Source organism: Phyllobates terribilis, unplaced genomic scaffold (genome assembly GCF_046119375.1).
Source record: "Phyllobates terribilis strain yellow unplaced genomic scaffold, ASM4611937v1 Scaffold_11__3_contigs__length_659146591, whole genome shotgun sequence".
NCBI classification, from domain to species: domain Eukaryota; kingdom Metazoa; phylum Chordata; class Amphibia; order Anura; family Dendrobatidae; genus Phyllobates; species Phyllobates terribilis.
In genome coordinates this window covers 423,716,522-423,742,474 of record NW_027362771.1, presented here as the reverse complement: position 1 = coordinate 423,742,474, position 25,953 = coordinate 423,716,522, and positions in this window count along the sequence as shown.

Below are 25,953 nucleotides of genomic sequence, written 5' to 3'. Positions count from 1 at the left end.
CCATGTTTCACTGTTTGGATTGTATTAGGCAGGTGATGAGCAGTACCTGGTTTTCTCTACACATACCGCTTAGAATTTTCACCAAAAAGTTCTATCTTCGTCTCGTCAGACCAGAGAATCTTATTTCTCATAGTCTGGGAGTCCTTCATGTGTTTTTGAGCAATCTCTATGCAGGCTTTCATATGTCTTGCACTGAGGAGATAGAGCAGAATTTGTGCGCACTCTGTCAGAGTGGAGGTGCTGATGTAATAGGCAGCGAGTGCCTGATTGCTATAGGTGATTAATTCATCGCACACTCTGAGGATTGGGATGCAGAATTCATTTATTGACAAATAAAGAGTAGACAAACCAAGTTTTAAGGCGTCAATAGGCAGACGTTTCGCCCACAATTGGCCTTAATCATTACGTCGCTATTGTTTATTGGTTTGTAAATGCCTAGTGTCTGAGCAGGACTAGGATAAAGTCAAGGGACAGCAAGAGCTCACTGGGGTCCCATGGGGATGCGAGGTCACAGGAACCTTGGAATTCAGCTGGTAAATGGACTTGCGTCAAGATGGGGTTCCCACAGGGGATGAATCTGTCATTGGTGGTGTGGAGGAGTATAGCGGCGCTCCCGCGCCTTACATAGTTACATCGTTTATAAGGCCGAAAAAAGACAAGCGTCCATCCAGTTCAGCCTATTTCTTGTGCACTGCAGCTATTCCGCAGCGTTGATCCAGGGGAAGGCAACAAAAAACCATGCGGTATAGGTCAATTTACATCATTGAGGAAAAATTCACTTCCCGACACCAATCTGGCAGTCAGATTAAATCCCTGGATTAATTAACTAAGCATAAGATGTAATTTTATTGTACTCAAGAGAGGCGTCCAGGCCTCTCTTGAACTCATTAAGTGAGTTGGACATCACCACTTCCTCTCCCAGAGAGTTCCAGAGTCTCACGGCTCTGACCGTAAAGAATCCCCTTCTATGCTGGTGCAGGAACCTCCTTTCCTCCAGACGCATAGTGTGCCCCCTCGTCTTTGTCACCATCCTTGGTATAAACAGGTCATGGGAGAGATCTCTGTACAGACCCCTGATGTATTTATACATGTTTATGAGGTCTCCCCTAAGCCTTCTCTTTTCCAACGTAAATAGGCCTAATTTTGACAACCTCTCTGGGTATTCTAGTTCCTCCATTCCCTTTATTACCTTAGTCGCCCTCCTTTGTACCCTCTCTAGCTCCAATTTGTCTTTCCTGAGCACCGGAGCCCAGAACTGTGCACAATATTCTAAGTGGGGCCTTACCAGCGCTTTATACAGAGGAAGAACAATGTTCTCATCATATGCCCCTATTCCTCTTCTGATGCATGCCATGACTCTATTTGCCTTCGCAGCTGCTGCCTGACACTGGGCACTCCAATTTAATTTGCTATTAACCAAGACGCCCAGGTCCTTCTCCATGTCAGATTTCCCCAACGGTTTCCCATTTAATATGTATGGGTGACTGCTGTTTTTCTTTCCCATGTGCATGACCTTACATTTATCGGCATTGAACCCCATTTGCCATTTTTTGGCCCAACTCCCCAATTTATCTAAATCCTCCTGTAGCTGTGCCCTATCCTCATCTGTATTAACTACTTTACAAAGTTTAGTATCATCTGCAAATATTGCTATTTTACTATGCAACCCTTCCACTAGATCATTAATAAATATATTAAATAATATAGGGCCCAAGACAGACCCTTGAGGCACCCCGCTAGTAACCCTGACACACCCTGAGCTTACTCCATTGATAACCACCCTCTGCTTTCTATCACTCAGCCAGCTATTTACCCACTTGCACACATTATCCCCCAGACCAAGCATTCTCATTTTATATACCAACCTTTTGTATGGCACAGTATCAAACGCTTTGGAGAAGTCAAGGTATACAACATCCACTGACTCTCCCCGGTCCAGCTGTAAGCTCACCTCCTCGTAGAAGGCGATCAGGTTTGTTTGGCAGGAGCGATCCTTCATGAATCCATGTTGATATGGAGTTAGACAGTTATTATCATTAAGATATTCTACAATAGCATCTCTAAGAAATCCTTCAAACAATTTACCCACAACAGACGTTAAGCTGACTGGTCTATAGTTCCCAGGGTCACTTTTAGACCCCTTTTTGAATATTGGTACCACATTTGATTGGCGCCAGTCTAGTGGGACAGTCCCTGTCCATAAAGAGTGCTTGAATATAAGATACAGCGGCCTGTCTATCACATTACTTAATTCTTTTAGTACCCGGGGGTGTATGTCATCTGGGCCTGGTGACTTGTCTATTTTGATATTATTTAGGCGTTTCTGAACTTCCTCCTGGGTTAGGTGGGTGATATTTAGCGGAGGGTTTACTTTATCACTCTGCATTTCCTCTGATAAATTGTTTTCTTTTGTGAAAACAGTGGAGAAGAAGCTATTGAGTAGGTTTGCTATACCCTCATCGCCCTCTATGATTTTACCCAGGTTATTTTTCAATGGGCCAACTCCATCAGTTTTAATCCTTTTACTGTTTATATAGTAAAAGAGCAGTTTGGGATGCGTTTTACTTTCCTTGGCAATTAGTCTCTCTGTCTCCTCTTTTGCTATTCTTATTTGTTTCATACAGATTTTGTTTTTTTCCTTATAAGATATTAGCGCTTCCTCGCTGCCTTCTTGTTTAAGTTTATCGAAAGCCCTTTTTTTGTTTTTCATTGCCCTCTTGACTTCCTTATTTAGCCACATTGGCTTCCTCCTATTCCTAGCCCTTTTATTCCCATAAGGTATGTACCTTCTACAGTGACTATGTAGGACTGTTTTGAAAATTTCCCATTTTCTATCCGTGCTCCTATTACTAAAGATACTATCCCAGTCTATAAGGTGAAGGGCATCCCTTAGCTGATCAAACTTTGCCCTCCTGAAGTTCAGTGTTTTTGTGACTCCCTTGCTGGGCACCCTACTGAAGCACATGTGGAATTGTATAATGTTGTGGTCACTATTTCCCAGGTGCCCCCCGACCTGCACCTCAGTTATTCTGTCTGGCCTGTTAGTTAATATTAAGTCTAAAAGGGCCGTCCCTCTAGTTGGTTCCTGCACAAGTTGTGACAAATAATTGTCTTTGATAATTGACAGAAACCTGTTTCCTTTCTGAGATCTACAGCTTTCGGTTTCCCAGTCTATATCGGGGTAGTTGAAGTCCCCCATAATAATCACCTCGTTATTTTTTGCTACTTCGTCTATTTGTCTCATTAATAGACTTTCCGTGGCTTCTGCTATATTTGGTGGTTTATAACAGACTCCTATGATAATTTTATTATTGTTTTTTGCCCCATGTATCTCCACCCATAGGGACTCGACCTCCTCATTTCCCTCCCATACATCCTCCCGTATTGTAGGCTTTAGACACGTCTTTACATATAGACAGACTCCACCCCCTTTCCGACTTCTTCGATCCCTTCTAAACAGACTGTAACCCTGTAAGTTAACTGCCCAGTCATAGCTTTCATCTAACCATGTCTCGGTTATTCCCACTATGTCATAGTTACCTGTAGATATTTCTGCTTCCAGTTCATCCATCTTGTTTGTCAGGCTCCTGGCATTTGCTAGCACGCAGTTTACACGATTTTGTTTTGTTCCAAACTTCTCCCTGTGGATTGTATTAGAAATTTTCTTACCTCCCTTCCAAGTATCTTGTCTTGGACCTTCTTTGTCGCACTTCATATCTTTCATTAGTATGTTCTCTGGTTGCATGTTCGTGTCCGGCGTTTTTCTTCCCATCCCCTCTTCTTCTAGTTTAACGCCCTCCTGATGAGTGTTGCGAGTCTCCTGGCGAATGTGTGTTTCGAGTCTCCTGGCGAATGTGTGTTTCCGAGTCTCCTGGCGAATGTGTGTTTCCAAGTCTCCTGGCGAATGTGCCTTGCTCTGGATGTGGTTGGCTGGCTGTGCCAGAGCAAGGCGCGGGAGCGCCGCTATACTCCTCCACACCAACAATGACTGATTCATCCCCTGTGGGAACCCCATCTTGACGCAGGTCCATTCACCGGCTGAATTCCAGGGTTCCTGTGACCTCGCATTTCCATGAATTCAGCATCCAAATCATCAGAGTGTGCGATGAATTAATCACCTATTGCACTGAGGAGAGGCTTCCGTCTGGCCACTCTGCCATAAAGGCCCGACTGGTGGAGGGCTGCAGTGATAGTTGACTTTGTGGAACTTTCTCCCATCTCCCATTGAATCTCTGGAGCTCAGCCACAGTGATCTTGAGGTTCTTCTTTACCTCTCTCACCAAGGCTCTTCTCCTACGATTGCTCAGTTTGGCTGAACAGCCAGGTCTAGGAAGACTTCTGGTGGTCCCAAACTTCTTCCATTTAAGTATTATGGAGGCCACTGTGCTCTTAGGAGCCTTGAGTAATGCAGAAATTCTTTTGTAACCTTGACCAGATCTGTGCCTTGCCACAATTCTGTCTCTGAGCTCCTTGGGCAGTTCCTTTGAGCTCACGATTCTCATTTGGTCTGACATGCACTGTGAGCTGTGAGGTCTTATATATACAGGTGTGTGCCTTTCCAAATGAAGTCCTATCAGTTTAATTAAACACAGCTGGACTTCAGTGAAGGAGAAAAGAAGAGTTTTAGGCATATAAAAATCAATATTTTATTATCTCAGGTTAAAAACATGCAAAAGGTACAAAAAATTAAGGTAAAGTGACAAAATGAGGGTAGCAAAAAGGCACTAGTGGGAATGGCCTGAGTAGCAGACAGTTTATCATATCTACCTTGATAAATACATAATTGCATTAGGTCACAATAAGACAAAGGTAGTATAAATGATCCAGTAATTGTAAAGGACATAAATAATATAGATGATCCAGAGATGATGCAGTGAGTGTATAGTAATCATATATTAATAAATATTGTATAGGTACTTAATTAAAATCACAATACACAATCAAAGGTCCATCTAAATAATATTGCTACCTGCAAGTGACACCCTATGCAGGGGTAGAAAAATAAGCAATCAATATCTTACCACGTAAGGTGCCAAAGACTAGTGCCCAATAACGCGCAAATGGCAGGCCTGCCATTTGCGCGTTATTGGGCACTAGTCTTTGGCACCTTACCTTTGATTGTGTATTGTGATTTTAATTAAGTACCTATACAATATTTATTAATATATGATTACTATACACTCACTGCATCATCTCTGGATCATCTATATTATTTATGTCCTTTACAATTACTGGATCATTTATACTACCTTTGTCTTATTGTGACCTAATGCAATTATGTATTTAACAAGGTAGATATGATAAACTGTCTGCTACTCAGGCCATTCCCACTAGTGCCTTTTTGCTACCCTCATTTTGTCACTTTACCTTAATTTTTTGTACCTTTTGCATGTTTTTAACCTGAGATAATAAAATATTGATTTTTATATGCCTAAAACTCTTCTCCTATTTTCATGTCTCTTATGAGTCGGCACAATTTGGTGATCTGGGATAAAATATATATTTTTTTTTTTTCCAGATATGCCAATATAACCCGAATAGGGTCAAATTAGTAGCACTCCAATGAAGGAGTAGAACCATCTCAAGGAGAATCACAAGGAAATGGACAGCATGTGACTTACTTAAATATGAGTGTCTGAGCAAAGGGTCTGAATACTTATGACCATGTGATATTTCTGTTTTTCTTTTTTACTAAATTTGCAAACATTTCTACATTTCAGTTTTTTTTCAGTCAAGATGGGGTGCAGAGTGTACTGTAATGAGAAAACAATGAGCTTTTTAGAAATTACCAAATGGCTGCAATGAAACAGTGAAAAACTTAAAGTGGTCTGAAAACTTTCCGTACCCACTGTATGTGAATATGATATGCTAAATGACTAAAGGTGTGTGACACCCTTGTAATTATGACAAAGTATTTACTGGATGCTGTCAACTGATACATGTTTGATACCTATGCCTGAGATTGGCCTCTGTGACCTTTTGCATTTTATGCATTTTATATTATGTGATGTCTGATCATTTACACTGGGTTCCCCTTTTTTGATCTGTCCCAACACAGCCCCCCTGCCCCCACCCACCTACGCACCTGACAGGGTCAGAGAGGGCTAGAAGTGACAGCCGCCATTGCGCCGGAAAAAGGGTGCCAACCTTCGCTGATAGGCAGGGGCAGACTGAGGGCTATCTAAGGGACATCAATCCTTCATTTTTCATAGTAAGGGTTCTTTCCCTATCTATATCGAAGCCAAAACTAGCCTCAATATATTGAGACTGAGGGGATCTATGTGTGACATTTTGACATCTAATAATTTGGTCTGCAACTCACTTACCCCTGACCTATATGATCCAAGTATCATTAATATAGTGCAAGCGAACATTCTGTATACACCTATGATTTACAGCACTAATGAAATTGTGTATTTTACATACCTATAGGCATACGGTGCCAGATACACATAATTATTCTCTTTTCCCTATCTAGTATCAGGGCCCTATAGGGATAGAAGGGAAGACTGCCGAGGAGCGGGAGCGCCACTGATGTAGGAAAAAGGGTGCCAACCTCCGCTGTCAGGCAGGGACGAGTGTGAGTTTCTTTTTTATGTATATATCTATCACTTGGGTGGTTTGTCCTTTACATATTTTATTAAATATCTATTCAAAGTTACGCTTTAATTCTGCATCTATATAAAAAAAAGGTATGAATAGCAGTACTGGAGAAATCCGGTACCTGTGTCATCAGTGTTTTAGATCAGTTTGTCATCAGTGTGCCATCCGTTTTTTTTCCAGTATGGCTTAAGAAGAATCAATTCCAAAGCTTCTCCTATATTTTGCAATGTTAAACATGTACAGCACAAAGACGCACACCATGGATTATAATGGGTAGATGTGGTATCCATCAAAAAAACAGATGCTACACATACCGGAAAAACTGAAATGTGAAGGGGTCTTATAGTATATTAAATATATTATTAGTAAGTCAGCCAAGTATGAATAAGGGGTTAATTAATCAGTGCAATAATGCTAATGGTTCACACCGAGTTTTTATTTATTCATTTACTTTTTTTAAATTTTTTTAGTTTTTGAAGCAGAAACTTTCCAATCAAATCTCTTGGTTTTTGAACTCCTTGTGGTTTTTGGAATGTTTCTGCAAAAAAACTAGGGCAGGTACATGCGACCGTTTTTTCCACATACGAGAAAATTAGTCCAATTATGCTAATCAGACTTTGATGGGAGTTTGATCAGAGTGTGATCCAATTATGTCAGAGGTGTAGAAAAAAAAAAGTTTCTCCACTTTCTCTATAATGGCAGGCTGTGTGCGGTCCGATTTGGAGGCAAATAGTGCATGCTGCGATTTTTTTCCTCGGACCGAGTTAGAGAAAACCATGAGTGAGTCAAGAATTCAGAAGTGGTGCTCGTGTTTCTATTATAACTTTTCCTCTGATTGTTCCACTCCTGGTTTCGGCTTACAAATACTGATGTAAAATACTGACCAAATACTGAAGGTGTGAACATGACATTAGGCATCATTCAGATGTCAGTATTTTTTACGTAGGCCACGTTCACAAGTTCAGTATTTGGTCAGTATTTTCCATCAGTATTTGTATGCCAAAACTAGGAGTGGAATAATCAGAGGAAAAGTATAATAGAAACACGTGACCACTAGTGATGAGCGAGAAAGCTCGTTACTCGAGTTTTACGAGCATGTTCGGGTGTTTTTTGAGTATCTTCAGCGTACTTGGGTGTTATGTTTGAGTCACTCCATACGCATGATTTGCGACTGTTTGACAGCTTTAATACATGTGAAGAATGCCTGTTTCTTAGGCATTCCTCACATGTATTAATTCTGTTAAACAGTCGCAAATCATGCGTATGGAGTGACTCAAACATAACACCCGAGTACGCTGAAGATACTCAAAAAACACCCGAGCATGCTCGCCGAAAGGGTTAACAGAACATACTCGCTCATCACTAGTCACCACTTCTGCATTTATCCCCACTCCTGGTTTTGGCTTACAAATACTGAACCTGTGGCCATACTTCATTTTGTCTGTGTTTTTATTCTTTTTATTTTGTTTAGCATTACGGATGTGGTTTTGGTTATTTAGATGTAGTAACCTACAGTAATTTCACGTTTACGACTTTTCGAAATGTGGCTACATTTTTGCACAGTTGTACTTCAATACCGTAGCAAAGTACAAAACCTGTCTAATAGTTTTGTTTGTTTCAATTGAGCATGCAACATTTCAAAGCTTATTGAATACATCATCAAACTTTTTACCCTAAGGTTAAGTTCCCATGATGAGTTTTTGGAGCTTTTGACGCTACGTATCTTTGTTGCACAGATAGTCTTACAGCTCCAGCAAAGTAGAAGGGATTTATAGAAACCTCATGCTAACTGTGCTTTTTTTGTACAGCACAAACTGACCCAAGGATCTTGTTTGCAATCTGCAGGATATTAATTTCTTTTGCGGGTAGACTTCGTTTTATGTGCCGATTTCCCCATAGACTTGCACTAGATGTGGAAATCACGCAAATAAATAACTCATATACGTTTTTAGTGCATTTCCACATCTAATCTGCATATGAATGCATCAATAAAGCTTCGTCAAGTGCAAAAACCATGAAGTATCACAACAAAGTAGCTTCATTTAAAACATGACATACCTACACAATAAAAACGCATGTAAAAAAAAACGCACAAAAAAACTCAATGAAAAAATGCAAGTCACATTTACCTAATAGATGTAGAAAATCAGCAACATCAAAAACTCATGAAATACTCATCATGGAAATGTAACCTGTATGGCACAAAAAGGAAAAAAACAATATCAAACATTATGAGCACATTTCAATGAATTTGGTGCAAAATCTGCCAGAGTAAAAAGAAAGACAAGACAGAAAATGACATAAAAAAACAGCAAATGATAAATTGGGGTGTAAATATTTTTCAAAACGGAAGAATGTGCAACATAATTGCTGATATCAGCATTGTGGTATGAAATATAATTCAGTACCCATCCTTAGTCAGTAGGTGGCAGCGCTGATTTAGTTGTGCAGTCTTTCTCCTTAGGAAGCAGAAGGCATTAGTCAGACTAGACTGGATCAATAATAGTCTGGAAGTCCTGAAAACCTGAAATTCATTGTTGTCTATAGTACTGCACAGAACACAAACACCATCATCTCTGCAGCTTTGGATTATTCATGTTCGGTTCACTGTTTCATATTCTGATACACTTTTTCTTTCAAACACAGGACTAAGATATTATTATATTAATAGCATTAGATGTAAGGGTTCCACAACATGCATTGTATCCTGGGATCAAGACATACATGTCTGTGTAATGCTGGAAGTCTGTGTAACCACAATTATAATTTATGTACAGCGCTCTGGTATATGAAAATTTATGCTATGTAGTTTTACAGCATATTCCTGGATCTAGACATAATGTATCTGTGTAAGGCCACGTTCACACGTTGAGTATTTGGTCAGTGTGTTACATCAGTATTTGTAAGCCAACGCCCGGAGCGGGTGATAAATACAGAATTGGTGACTTGTTTCTATTATACTTTTATCTGATTGTTCCACTCCTGGTTTTGGCTTACACATACTGATGTAAAATACTGACCAAATACTGAAAGTGTGAATGTGGCCTAAAGCTGAAAATCCTTGTGTCCAGCCACAATCACAATTTCTGTACACTGTTTTAGAATATGTTGGCACTATACAAATATATATTCTTTGATAATATTGTCTGTACACTGCTGTGAAATTAATGTCACTATATAACTGAGGAAAATAAATAAATAACTAAATAAAATCTAGATTGAATGTAATTGTATAATGCTGAAAGTCACTGTGTGCCGCCATAATTGCATTTTTTGTAATATATTGGTGCTATGCAACTAACTAAAAATAAATAAAAGAAGAATAATAATTTAAATAAACCGTATCTGGAAATGATCAAGATTTCCGTGGGACTATTGCTAAATTGAGAGTGTAACTCAGCTAAGATGATATTTTTTCTGGTGTCCCTGTCAGTTAGGCCACGTGCACACGTTGAGTATTTGATGAGTTTTTTACATCAGTGTTTGTAATCCAAAACCAGAAGTGGGACAAACAGAGGAAAAGTATAATAGAAACCCGTACACCATTTCTGCATTTATCACCCATTCCTGGTATTGGCTGAGGGGAGAAGTGGTCTCTTCAGCCGAGACGGCATCTGTGCGCTGTGTACCAAAATAAATAAATAAAAATCTATATTTAAATAAAACCACCTTATTCTCACCTGTCCGACATCCTCCCCATATCCCCAGGCAAGCCGATCACCTAGCAGCTGGCGGTACACTGACGGGAGCATGCTCGCTCCCTACACTGTACATCGCTGTGCTGCCGGGACTCATCAGTTCATCAGCTGGAGATCAGCTGACGAGCTGCGGGACCTCAATTTACGGCACCGGTGCTATGTGGGAATGTTCCGACGCATCACTGATGCAGTAAATGAGGTCACCCGGGGTGATCAGCTGATCTTCAGCAGTACAGCGATGTACACTGACAGGAGTGATTACACTCCTGTCAGCGTATAATGCTGTCTTCTACAGCAGTCACATCAGTGATTGATGTGGCTGCTGTAGAAGGGACCCAGATCCCCATAGGACACTCGGATTATGTCATGACAGCAGACAGGTGAGGGATATGGTTGTTTTTTATTTTTGTTTTTTTTACAGGAGACGAGGGAATCGGGGATTATGAAAATAATAAATTATTAAAACCATCTGTAATTTTATTTCAATAAAAGACTTTATTCTGGCGGCGTCTTTATTGAAAAAGCGTCGTAAACATTACTATATGATATCCATTAATATCAGCCCGCAGCTGTCTGTTTAGCCTTTGCTGGTTAGATTTTATATGGGGACTCTACGTCCATTTTTTTCTGTGGTCCGTTTGTAATCTAGCCAGTAAAAGCTAAGCAAACAGCTGTGGGCTGTTATTAATATCCAGGGAACATTTTTGGCTAATGGCCCCTTCCCTGGCTACTAATATCATCTCCCAGCGGTCGGCTTTCCCTCTGCCAGTTATGAAAATGATGCGGGAGCCCGCGCAATTTTTTTTTCATTTTAGGCAATGTGCTCACGATCCAGACTTAGCAGCGCTTTGGAAGCAGCATATTTTTGCTGCGTCCAAAACACTGCGTTCTATTGAACGCAGGTAAATCCACATGTGTTCACTGAACCATGCAGATTTACCGCATTCAATACATTCTGTTGTGGAAACTAGCAACTCCGTAAGAGAAATTGACATGCTGCGGTCCTGAAAGACGCGCTTCATGTCAGTGTCCATGGGTGATCCGCAGCCTCAGATGCACGCATAGTGGACATGGGATTTCTAGAAATGCCATCCACTATGCTTTAACATCTGGACACTGTGGGTTTGACGCTATATAAACACGCTGCTTCAAACCGGCGGCGGCTCCTGATCATGGGTACTTACCCAAACTCACCGGCAGCAAGTCAATTTCTGTATTTCTGTAGTGGAGATGCTAGTTTCCACAGTTTTTGACAGATTGAAGTGTCATTACATGCGGTGGTTCTGTATGTATTGACAACAAAAGTGCAGCATTAGAACACTAAAGTACGCTGCGTCCAAAGCGCTATTGGTTGCGGTGACGTAGCGGTTAACGAAACAGCTGTGAGCTGCTATTAATGGCCAGGGAACATGTTTGCCTAATGGCACCTTCCTAGGCTAAAAATAACAGCTCGCAGCTGCCCCAGAAATTACATGAATGGGAATGCTAATGAGATTGGTTTAGCTGACACCTAGTCCTTTTGTTTAGTGTTGACAAGGTGTCAATCAGACCCTTTCATTACTAAATCTAATTAAAGTAAAGAAAAGAGTTAAATAAACACAAACACACAGAGTAAACACTTTATTTGAAATACAACAGACACATTCTTTAATCATTTAAATTAACCAATATACTCACTGCAGGTATGATAGTAATCCAAGGGTTAAAGCTATGTCACATGTTCATTTTTTCAAATATCTTTATTTAGCTCTAAAAAGCATTCATTGATGTACAAAAATGCATCAAAAAATGCAATAAAAAAACGCATCAAAACGCATAAAAAATCGTCAAAATTGCTGCAAAACGCACATTTTTCTGCAGCGTTTACCTGCTAAGAGATGCAGAAACACTGCAGAAATTTCTGCAATCAAATCCTGACCGTGCGCACATAGTCTAAAGGTCCAGATCATTACAAGACACATTTTACAGATAGCATTTGTTGACCATATTAAAAATATTTTCAAGGTCCTTTACATAATTTCATAAGGCCTAAAAAGATAAGCCTGTAATACTTTCAAGCTGGGTTTAGATTTCTGAATCCTTGATTTGGGTGCAAAATTATCTACATTTAATGAAATATGTGCCTTTTTATAGTAAAAACTAAAAAGGATCTAAATGGTTCTTCATGTTATTCAAGAGGTTATTATTTTTTTAAACCAGCTACAAAAAAACAAGCAAACAACAAAAAAAAACTAAGCCAAAAAACATCACTCTTTTATTCTTTCTCATGACAACCCACTAATGATCCTCGAGTGGGACTCACGTCTTTGTTTACATGTTTCCAGCATGTGACCGCTGCTGCCAATCAGTGGTCATGTACCGTACTTCCGCCATCACTGCAGCCAAGTAGTTTGCTAGTAGTACTGCCTATAGAATGTAAGTCCGTAGGGCAGGGTCCTCTTCCTTCTGTACCAGTCTATCATTGTTAGTTTGTTTACTGTAAGTGATATCTGTATTTGGTATGTAACCCCTTCTTATGTACAGCACCATGGAATCAATGGCTGTATATAAATAAATAAATAATAATAATAATAGTAGTACCAGGACAATAATGTTGTCAGGCAACCTGGGTTTACAACAAGAACAATGGCAGCAAATTGGAAATCAAGCAGGGGGTTGGCTGTAGAATGTCCCAAGATATGTAGTGACAGGCGCCCGTGGTGGTAGCCATGGGTGAGTGTCATTAGTCCGACACCCCCGAGCCCCCGATACCACCACGCACACACATTGACTGTACATGTAGGGCACATAACGCCAATGGAAAGCTTGACTGAGTGGGCACTTGCCAGGGTTCATCAGTTGCTGACGCTGGCCCTGCATAGTAATGCCTGGACTTAAACAATCCCTGCTAGACTTTCTTGATCACTACAGAATAGTTTACTATTGCTATATTTTGGATGAAATGAAATCTTATGGGGACATTATCAATGCCAACAATAAAAGGGATATAAACCTTTCTATATCCAATGTACTGTATATGAAAACGTGAATATTTTATATATATATATATATATATATATATATACACGTATATATATATATACATATATATATATATATATATATATACATACACACACACATATATATATATATATATATATATATATATACACACACATATATATACATATATTTCTTTACTGTATTGCAGTGATTAATATTGTGCCTGGAATAGACAAACTTTTTATCTAAAGTTTAGCACCTCAGATCTCTGCTGATAATGCAGCCGTGGGCCTGGGGATTTCTTTTATAGCCCCTTTAATAGGATAATCATTATAGATAATCCAGAGAGGATCATTGTGTAAGCGGGTCAGTAAGTGCCATAGTTACACATACAAGTAAGTGTTTTACAGCAAAAAAAAAAGTACAAATATTGGAGAAAACCATCAGGAAAATATAGAGAATGCAAGGGAATAATCTACTTGTGGGCAAATTAGAAAAATGAAACTTATTATTCAAGAACCCTTTGAACCTTTGTTTTTTGACAGAACTGATTTTCAAGATACATCTCTGCAAAGCTCTCAGGAAATTAAATAAGAAGGAACTTTTTAATGATAGATGGAAACACTTTAGACATTTGACAAAATCAATACAATCAAATGCACTATTTCTTTTGCAACTGCCTGGGTGGTCCGGCCACAGGAGGTTTTCATAAAAGATGAATTTTGGGCAATATTTCAATTATTATTTTCCACAAACCTGAAAGAATACTGAACATCTCTGTTCAATATGATGATTCTTAGTTAGTTCTGTCTGTTTAGAAACACCATTAGAACATGTGTTGCCATAGATGGACTTTCTTTTAGCAAGGGTAGATATTCCATTTGATTCCCTTCCCAATTAGTAATATATAGAAATCAGTGTATTCTGATGTACATCTAAACATTTGAAGACCAGTTGCCTAACTATGAGTCTTTCAGGTCTGTCCTGGTACTACTGGTTCTACTCTTGAGTGGCAGCCCTGCTTTCCTCCACCAGGTACAGTAGACTTGCTGCAAAAATACATTATATTAAAAAAAATTGCTATTAACTCTCTACTGAAACTACCTACCTAATCTAAGTCCTGTCCAAGAGGATGTTAGACCACAACATGTGATTGTCACTATGCTATATGGTAGCACATGCTTCTCACTTAGTGCTTAGTGGTGGCATGGTTTTGGGGAGTCATTTTCATATCCATACACAAATACATTTTCAGTACGCTTGCTGTACAGGAAGCAAAGTACTACAAACAAGTTGCCCCACAAATAAATAGTAGTTTACTCCAAGAGATCAAATAAAACATTATTTTTTAAATTGGTATCAATTACAAAATACCCCTACGTCTAGATATGGTTCTGACTTGTTATAGCCATGGCTGTGGAGTTGGTAACCTGAACTTTTGACTCCTCTACCTCATTCAGAGTAAGGGCTCATTCACACATCAGTTTTTTACATAGGAGTGCATTTTTTTCGTGGATAGCACTCGTATCTGTGACAATCTATGGGTTCTTCACATGTCTGTAATTTTTTTGTGGACCAAGTTGTCCATGCAAAATAATAGAGACATGTCTGATATTGATCTGAGTGTCGGATCAAGCTCAGCAATAAAAATCTATGGGCCCGTAAAAAGATCGGACAGCACTCGGATGGTTTTTCACTGACTGACTAGAGAAAGTGGAGAAACTTTTTATTTCTTTTTTTAACAGTGAAAAAAACTATCAAGCTCTGATGACAGTATTGAAAATATGATGAAGCTTTGATTAAAATCACAAATGAAACTCAGTCTGCTTTTCTCATATATCAAAAAACTGATGTGTGAATGAAGTCTTAGAGTGCTGATTGGCCCTCCTGCACAATATCAGGAATTACTCTGCTGTCAATATACATTGTTAGAGGATTCAGGTGGTCTAACTGAAGCATAAAGCATGTGTGATCCTCATCACTGGACAACCTTCGGTGGATGTTCTGAGCGGGAAACAAAAGAACACTAGGGAGAAGGGTAACAAGTAGTGATGAGTGAGTATGTTCTGTTAACCCTTTAGCCGAGTATGCTTGGGCCAAGCACCGATTAGTTACAGCTGCTCGGTGTTATGTTTAAATCACTCCCGTGTGCATGATTTGCGACTGTTTGACAGCTTTGATGCATGTGAGGAATGTCTGCTTCTTACACATTCCTCACATGCATTAAAGCTGTCAAACAGTCGCAAATCAAGCACACGGGAGTGATTTAAACATAACACCGAGCAGTTGTAACTACTCGGTGCTCGGCCCGAGCATATTCGGCGAAAGGGTTAACAGAACATACTCGCTCATCACTAGTAACAAGTATGTCACTGTAGCAGAAGACAGTAAAACATCAGAGGAACTCTTGCAGGATGTGCCATTATTGAGGAAAGACTGCCATCTGCTGGCCAGCCGAAATCAAGCGGAACCAAATTGTGCTAGAAGGTTTGAAAGGGGAGTAAATTCAGATGCAGGACCTGATTAGGTGACCCACAGGAAGGATTTCCTGGATATAAAAGCCCTGCACGCCAAACCACTGGCAGATTTGGCATCAAGCTGCAGAGCAGAGCAGACGTGCTCTAGAGGTGCCGCAGAGCCCAGCGTGACAGGCCTCAGCCGGAGGCTTGCGTCACCTATGTGCCGGACGCCGCCTGATAAGGTCCGGACTTGTCACAGAAGTACCCCGAGTTCTGCGCATGTTGGCTAGAGTCAGGACCCGCACTCTGCACTTAATAAGGATCTGACGTCACCTGTCAAAAACCTAAGTCTGGACCCCCTTTCCCCAAGCCTGAGAGACTACCTTCGACAGTGAAGCCGAGAAGAGCTGAGAGAAGGCTTCGACAGGAGAGGCACACCAGTGAACAGGGCCGTCATTCCCAACTTTCACCTATGGTACCAGGGACAGTTGGGATTAGGACTTCAGGTTGGGAGGGGGCCAGTTGGTGCATGGGAGGCTCAACGGGACCTGATTGCCTATATCCAGAAGAGACCTGCGGCCTAGCAGGAATAAACGGTGACCCTTGCTCTGGCCATCTAGAAAGAAAGAGGACTTACGTGGTGACTCCCACGACTGGGTGCACTGCATTACAGAAAAATAACTTTACTGTTACTTACTGAAAGATTTATTTTGTAAATTCAAGTTATTGTTGATTTCTATTGTTACTAACCCCTTTTAAAATAATTGTTATACATATAAAGTGGTTATATCAACCCCTGACTGTTCCCGCCTCGTGGTCTCTGTGCTTTGCATTCTGGCACTTGTGTTACATCACACCAATATTTAGACATTGAGCTGTGCGTACAAATAAAATAGTTAAAAGAACATATTAATAAATCTTAAGGAGTTCAATAACAGCCCTAGCCGTCTGCAAAGTTTAGACCATTTAAAGTGTAACTGTCATCTCAGGAGAACTTGCAGCAGAATGTCTATTCTCAAGGGGTATTCTCGTGTTCTTAAATTGCTTTAATTAGTTAAACAGCATGAAAATAGGCATGTTTGCAATTGACTTGTTTTTTTCTATCTACTTTTATTTTCCTGCAATGAGAGCTTTTATCTTTTACAGTGTAGAGCTCATTTCCATGGAGCTTGGCCTCCAGACCCTGGTGGAGAGTGTGCTATAGTTACAACCCAAAAGAGGAGTTAACTCCTAACATACCAGTTTGCTCTCTCCAGCCCCTTGATTTCTATACAGCAGTTATCTGCTCACCTCCCTCACTCTCCTTCCCTCTTCATTTCATTTTCTGAAGAGATGCAGTTATAAATCACCAGCTCACATCTTTCAGTGCTGGACTGCCAATCTCAGCTCTCTGATCTGGCTGTCCAGAGCTGTGTGCTTGTTCAAATGCCCTGTTACTTCTATGTGTAACTACAGCAGCAGAAGTATAGACTCCAGAACAAATCACTGATAGCTGAATGTGTTACAGCAGACCTTGAGCTGAACTTTATAGTTCTACTAATACTATAGCTCTATTATTCACCAAAGCTGTCACTCAAGGAGGAGAGCCCACCCTGCTAGAAACCAGAAAGTAAGGAGGTTGCATAGCTCTGAGTTGCTCAAGAGAGAACTTAAGAATACCCTTTTAATGCAGTAAGAGAAACAAGTAGATTTCTCTAATAAAATGTATTACAATGCATCTATTAATGCTGTCATCTTCAGAACACACTGCTCAGAGGGAAAAATGAACAGGAGATTTTTTTGTTTAAATGATTGTACTTGAAAACTTACTTTATTTTGCCTGTTCTAATTGAGAAATGTCATATTTTTCATTAGCAAACCTTGTTACTCAATTGACAAACCATCACATGCCAATACAGTATAATTTACAATTGTAACTATTTTTAACCTGACAAAAACACAAGTTTTAATCACACAGTGCATTAATGTATTGTATACTATTATCAAAGACTGACTGTCACTTCCAAACAGAGAACAGGTATGAACAGGTGCATACTAAGAGTACTAATCTCCATATATAACTAGCAAATAAAGTTACACTCTAATGCTATTTTCTAGAGGAGCGATGCAATTCCAATTTCATATATTTCATGTTTGCATGCTATAGGGTTACAGAGTGCAACTTTATTTGTTAGTTAATATATTCTATGACATAGAAATATATTTTGATGCAGAAATCTGTAACTGGACACTTAACACGGCACAAGCTAAGTGTTGAGTTACAGTTTTCTGTATCCAGATATCTTGATACAATGTGACATATGTGTCAAGTTAGAAAATGCTACACCTGTATGTTATTTCTTCATAGAATTCCCTACAGTTTCCTTGGTGGATAACCTTCTTAATTATTTCAGAAATTAAGTATAAAACTCATGCGATTGGTATCAGGAGTTTCTGAGATTTCCAGGTGTCTCTGAATTTCAAAAATATTGCATATTCCACATGTATAAACTAGTAGGAACACCTCAAAGGTTCCAATTATGATTTTTTCTTTAAATATTTTAAGTTAACCCAACTGTTTCCCCCGAAATGGTGGACCTGAATACCTTTTCTGATAAAAAAGGGATAGAAAAAGTATTCCCCTTCTATAGGAGCATTACTGTGTTCATGAGCCCTAAAAGTCTGTGACAATTATTATAGTATACATTTTGCAGATGGCCAACCATTACCCATATTGAATCACTTTTTATTGTAATGGAAAAAGCAATATGGTAATCATTTTCTTTACACTATAAGTTACACAGCTGCATATTTGGGAAAAGCCAATGAGCCATGTTGGACTTGTTATTGATACAGATTGTGGAGTGAAAATGTAATAGTGAGGTGAATGTGTTGATGTGAATGGCTATGGGCCAAGAAGGAAGTGTCAGAGGTGAGCGCTTACTTGTGGAACAATACGGATATGCTCAGCTTTTTATTGGTACCTAAATGAGAAAAGCAGAGCAGTGTAAATCAATAAGAGATTTGTTAGGTAACAGTGATGGTGTCCTTGGAGTATTACATTAGTAATGACTATATCATTCTTTTATTCAACCTCTGCTTTTCAGGAAAAAGATTTGACACAGAATGTTCCAAAATTATTTTATTCTGAATAGTATAAATACTAAGCAATTTTTCTATACAAATCTGAGGTCACGGAAGGCGTTCAACATTTTTTTAAAATCTACATTTAGTGGAAACCTTAATACAGTTGCACATTTTTAGTTTTGTAAAACTCTTTTAAAGGGATTTTTCTACGAACAAAAGTTCATTTTAATCAATAGATCTTGGAATAATAACAATTTCCACAATTGGATGTGTTTAAATAAAATGTTCATGTGCTGAGATAATCATATAAATGTACCCCTGTTATGTACTGTGTCATGGTTGTGTCTTACTATGCAGGACCATGATCTGATCATACCACATCTCCTGGTTAGGGGAGGATGCAAAAGAGAGTATACAGACATTACAGCATGGGGTCACAGCTGATTCTTTTTGTGAGGTAAAACATTTCCCTGCCTGTTTTTAAACAATGTTTTACTTCAAAGAAAGAATCATTTGTAGTGTTGAGCGAGCACTAAAATGCTCAGGTGCTCGAAGCTCGGGCCGAGCTCACCCTGATACTCGGGTGCTCGACCAATCTATGGGAGACCCGAGCATTTTTGCAGCAGCACCCCCGGCAGTCTGTAGAAAGCCTAAAAAGTGGCCAAAACGATAGTGACAGTGCTCAAATGACATGGGGACAGCATGGGGATCACCCCAGGAAGCATTTCTGACCACCAGGTCACTGCTGTCAACAACGTGGTCAGAGGTATTAAGCCACTTTTACGGGCTCACAATAAAACATACAAAAACGAAACTGAAACTGTTTTCCTGTGAAATATGTTAAGCAACATCCTTTCCAGGGTAAAGACTTGTGTATAAGGTAAAATAAATAACCAAAAACAAAAATACTCCTCCACACCTTGGGCTATGTTCACAAGTAGCATTTTTTATGCATTTTTGCACTTTTGTATTGCTTTCAATTGTGACAAATGCATTCACCGGGAAATGTCATTTTAACATTTTACAACCTTATCTGGCCATGGGCTGTGTGACACATGCATACAGTGCTGAAAAGACATTGGAACAGCATGGGGAAGACCCCTGGAAGCATCTCTGACACCCAGGTCACTGCCTAAAAGTGTGCCCATCAGAAGTGATCCTTGCCGCATCAGAAGATGCAGACTTGCAACAATCCCCGTTCAAGTCCTTGTCCCAGGGCAGTGTTCAATTGTACCTCCCCCATTCCTTACAATGCAAGCGCAAGTATGCAGCCTGCCACTCACCCACCCCCAGGCTGCAATACCATACTGCTTGATTGCTTGCACTTGAAATTGAGCCATAAACGGTCACCAGCCGCCCCTATTTGTCCCGGTGCGCCTTATACACAATTGCTCATACCAAAACATTATCTGTGCCCTCCCCAGTGCATTTAGTGGGAAGGACGGCCTAACCACAAACACGTGGACAAGTGAATGTGGCCAGGGATGGTCCATCTCACTGACGCCTTCACATTGGGCTAATATTGTGGAAGCCGGGACACAGTTGGACACTGGGATGCAACACATCCTCTAGACATAAAGGATTGCGGGTCCTTGGTCAATCAGGCTTCAACACAAAGTTCAGAAGGTAGACAGCAGCAGTGGTCGGCCTCCTACACAGCGAGTAAATTATTCATGATCATGAGGCCATCCATCTCCTTAGCTTTCAGTTCCTTGGAATGCAAGCGCATGTATGTAGTAGCGGCTAGGCCTGTGGTGGTCAGCGTTTTGGCGCATATCCTACCCCCTCCGAGGATTGCTGGATGTTTTCCTGCTACTATCCCAGTTCTATGACTCCCGCTAAAACAAAGCTTCAGGTGATGAATGATGGATGAGGTGGTGGCAAAGCAGAAAGAGCAGGAGGAACAGGGACCATTCATATCAATATCAGGCCAGTCAACCACACATGTCTTGTAGGATATGTTTCTGTACCAAAAGGAGCGGTTTGGCTACACAGTTATAGGGCATACAGTGAGTACAATGCCTACCAAAAATTTCGAGGCACTCCAATGCCCCTTGGAAGTGACATGGAGGTCAGAGGGCCTTAACTAAACAGTTTTTTCCATTTATAGCAACTGGGTCTCCTGTACACTGTTGGCCTAAGCAGTGAATGGAAGGCTTTCCAAAAATTATGAGGAACTGCAATGCCCCTTGAAACAGACATGGATTACAGTGTACTAAAGACCTTCTACCCATTATTGGGGGGTGGGTCTCCCTTAATGTTAGCCTATGCATTGAAAAGCAAAAGCTGACTAAAATTAGGAGGAAATGTAATGCCCGTTGGAAGAGACGTGGAGGATAGAGGTAATTAAAAACAACATTTCAATGCCCCTTGGAAGAGCTGTGGAGTTCAGAGTGGTTTAACAAGACAGTTTTAATGCCCCTTGGAAGAGACGTGGAGGTCACAGTAGTGTAACAAGACGGTTTTACTGCCCCTTGGAAGAGACGTGGAGTTCAGAGTGGTTTAACAAGACGGTTTTAATGCCCCTTAGAAGAGACGTGGAGGTCCCAGTGGAATAAAAAGACAATATCAATGCCCCTTGGAAGAGTGGTGGAGGTCCCAGTGGAATAAAATGACAATATCAATGCCCCTTGGAAGAGTGGTGGAGGTTACAGTGGAATAAAAAGACAATATCAATGCCCCTTGGAAGAGTGGTGGAGGTCACAGTGGAATAAAAAGACAATATCAATGCCCCTTGGAAAAGACGTGGAGGTCACAGAAGCTTAACAAGATGATTTTAATGCCCCTTGGAAGAGACATGGAGGTCACAGTAGCTTAACAAGACGGTTTTAATGCCCTTTGGAAGAGACGTGGAGGTCCCAGTGGAATAAAAAGACAATATCAATGACCCTTGGAAGAGTGGTGGAGGTCGCAGTGGAATAAAAAGACAATATCAATGCCCCTTGGAAAAGACGTGGAGGTCACAGAAGCTGAACAAGATGATTTTAATGCCCCTTGGAAGAGACGTGGAGGTCACAGTGGAATAAAAAGACAATATCAATGCCCCTTGGAAAAGACGTGGAGGTCACAGAAGCTTAACAAGATGATTTTAATGCCCCTTGGAAGAGACGTGGAGGTCACAGTAGCTTAACAAGACGGTTTTAATGCCCCTTGGAAGAGTGGTGGAGGTCGCAGTGGAATAAAAAGACAATATCAATGACCCTTGGAAGAGTGGTGGAGGTCGCAGTGGAATAAAAAGACAATATCAATGCCCCTTGGAAGAGTAATGGCGGGTCACAGGGGAATTAAAAGACAATATCAATGCCCCTTGGAAGAGACGTGGAATTCAGAGTGGTTTAACAAGACGGTTTTAATGCCCCTTGGAAGAGACGTGGAATTCAGAGTGTTTTATCAAGACGGTCTTAATGCCCCTTGAAAGAGACGTGGAGGTCCCAGTGGAATAAAAAGACAATATCAATACCCCTTGGAAGAGTGGTGGAGGTCCCAGTGGAATAAAAAGACAATATCAATGCCCCTTGGAAGAGTGGTGGAGGTTACAGTGGAATAAAAAGACAATATCAATGCCCCTTGGAAGAGACGTGGAGGTCACAGTAGCTAAATAAGATGATTTTAATGCCCCTTGGAAGAGACGTGGAGTTTAGAGTGGTTTAACAAGACGGTTTTAATGCCCCTTGGAAGAGACGTGGAGGTCACAGTAGCTTAGCAAGATGATTTTAATGCCCCTTGGAAGAGACGTGGAGGTCACAGTAGCTTAGCAAGATGATTTTAATGCCCCTTGGAAGAGATGTGGAGTTCAGAGTGGTTTAACAAGATGGTTTTAATGCCCCCTGGAAGAGACGTGGAGGTCCCAGTGGAATAAAAAGACAATATTAATTGACCCTTGGAAGAGACCTGGAGTTCAGAGTGGTTTAACAAGACGGTTTTAATGCCCCTTAGAAGAGACGTGGAGGTCCCAGTGGAATAAAAAGACAATATCAATGCCCCTTGGAAGAGTGGTGAAGGTCCCAGTGGAATAAAAAGACAATATCAATGCCCCTTGGAAGAGTGGTGGAGGTCCCAGTGGAATAAAAAGACAATATCAATGCCCCTTGGAAGAGTGGTGGAGGTCCCAGTGGAATAAAAAGACAATATCAATGCCCCTTGGAAGAGTGGTGGAGGTCACAGTGGAATAAAAAGACAATATCAATGCCCCTTGGAAGAGTGGTGGAGGTCCCAGTGGAATAAAAAGACAATATCAATGACCCTTGGAAGAGTGGTAGAGGTCGCAGTGGAATAAAAAGACAATGTCAATGACCCTTGAAAGAGACGTGGAGTCACAGTAGCTTAACAAGGCAAGAGCCATGCAGTACAGCATATTAAAAACATTATTCCCATTATTGGGGAGTGGGTCTCCCATAGTCTTTGCCTATGCCTTCCAAGCAAAAGCTGCCAAAAATTAGGACGGAGGAACTTGCAATGCCCCTTACAAAGGCCATACAGTACAGCATATTAAAAACATTAATCCCATTATTGGGGAGTGGGTCTCCCATAGTCTTTGCCTATGCCTTACAAGCAAAAGCTGCCAAAAATTAGGGCGGAGGAACTTGCAACGCCCCTTACAAGAGCCATGCAGCATATTAAAAACATTATTCCCATTATTGGGAAGTGGGTCTCCCATAGTCTTTGCCTATGATTTCCAAGCAAAAGCTGCCAAAAATTAGTAAGGAGGAACTTGCAATGCTCCTTACAAGAGCCATGCAGTATAGCATATTAAAAACATTATTCCCATTATTGGGGAGTGGGTCTCCCATAGTCTTTGCCTATGCCTTCCAAGCAAAAGCTGCTAAAAATTAGGACGGAGGAACTTGCAATGCCCCTTACAAGAGCCATGCAGTACAGCATATTTAAAACATTATTCCCATTATTGGTGAGTGGATCTCCCATAGTCTTTGCCTATGCCTTCCAAGCAAAAGCTGCCAAAAATTAGGACGGAGAAACTTGCAATGCCCCTTACAAGAGCAATGCAGTACAGCATATTAAAGACATTATTCCCATTATTGGGGAGTGGGTCTCCCATAGTCTTTGCCTATGCTTTCCAAGCAAAAGCTGCCAAAAATTAGGATGGAGGAATTTGCAATGCTCCTTACAAGAGCCATGCAGTACAGCATATTAAAGACATTATTCCCATTATTGGGGAGTGGGTCTCCCATAGTCTTTGCCTATGCTTTCCAAGCAAAAGCTGCCAAAAATTAGGATGGAGGAATTTGCAATGCTGGCAACACGGACCCAGTCACCCTGGTGGTATAGTGGTGGTGGAGGCTGAGGATAAGGAGAAGAGCAAACAACAGCCGAAATGAGGAAGCGTATACCCATGTGTGGGTGTGAAGCGGTGCATAGGAATACACCTCCCGAAATAACACAGTGGATTTGACTTTATGTTACTCTGCTGTCATTTGGTGGTGATGAGAAGTCTGGCCCAATCCAGCCCTTGTTCATTTTGATAAGGGTCAGCTTGTCAGCATTGTCAATTGACAGGCAAGTGCGCTTATCAGTTATAATTCCCCCAGCGGCACTAAAAACACGCTCCGATAACATGCTAGCGGCAGGGCAGGCCAGGACCTCCAAGGCATACGGAGCGAGTTCATTCCAAGTGTCCAGCTTGGATACCCAATAATTAAAAGGCAAAGAGGAATCACGGAGGACGCTGGTATGGTCGACAAGGTGCTCCCTCACCATCTTTTCAAACTTTCCACTCCTTGTGAGAGTACCCCGCGCCTCAGGGCCTGTAAGCTGGGGGGGCTCAGAAAACTGTCCCAGAACATTGACAGTGTTCCCCTGCCTCTGTTGGATTGGAGTTGCATCTCTCTCGCCTTTACGCCTTGGTTGGGCCACGAACTGTGACCTCTGCTGCTAGCATGTTCAGATGGGAATTTTTTTAACAGTTCTGCAGCAAGGGCCTTCTGGTACTGCCCCATTTTTGTAAGCCTCTCCACCTCAGGAATAAGAGAGTGAAAGTTCTCCTTGTAGCGGGGGTCTAAAAGTGTCACCAAACAGTAATGACTGTCATCCACCATATTGACAACGCGAGGGTCACGGTTAAGGCAGCGTAACATAAAGTCAGCCATGCGTGCCAGACTGGTAATGGGCAAGACTTCCGTGTCCTCACCAAGATGACAACTGACCATGCTCTCCTCCTCCTCCTCCTCCTCCCCCCTGTCCTCAGGCCACCCACGCTGAACCGACGGTATGACAGTTGTACAGGTACTACCGTCTACAGTGCATGATACCAGCTCCTGTTCTTCCTCCTCCTCCTCCTCCTCTCCCTCATTGTCCCCCAATGCACGTTGTGATGAGATGAGTGTGGGATGTGTGTATTCGCCCGCTACGGCTTCTTGATCGATCTCATCATACTCTGGCTGCAATGCCTCCTCTTTAATTCTCTGCAGAGAGCGTTGCAAAAGACAGACAAGTGGGATGCTGACGCTAATGATGGCGTCATCACTACTCACCATCTTGGTGGACTCCTCAAAGTTTGTCAGGATGGTACATATGTCAGACATCCAGGTCCACTCCTGAGGTCTTATGTGTGGAGTCTGACCTGAATATCGACGGCCTTGTTGCAGCTGGTACTCCACAACTGCTCTCTTCTGCTCACAAATCCTTTGCAACATGTGGAGGGTAGAGTTACAACGTGTGGGGACATCACACACCAGTCAGTGTGCCGGCAGCTGCAAACACTGCTGCAACACAGCAAGGATGACAGAAGCTGTAGCCGACTTCCGAAAATGAACTGACAGGCGGCGTACTTTGACGAGCAGATCTGGCAACTCGGGGTACGATTTAAGAAACTGCTGAACCACGAGGTTAAGCACATGAGCCAGGCATGGTACGTGTGTGATCTCGCCTCGCCTCAGAGCCACCACCAGGTTACGGCTATTGTCACACACCACCATGCCTGGGTGTAGGTTCAGCGGTCTCAGCCACAGATCTGCCTGCTCTTTCACAGCTGTCCACAACTCACAAGCAGTGTGAGGTTTATCACCTAAGCTTATGAGTTTCAGCACAGCCTGTTGCCGCTTGGCTGAGGCAGTACTGCAGTGTTTCCAGCTTGTAACTGATGTGGTGATATCTGAGATGGAGGCTGAACATGAGGAGGATGATGC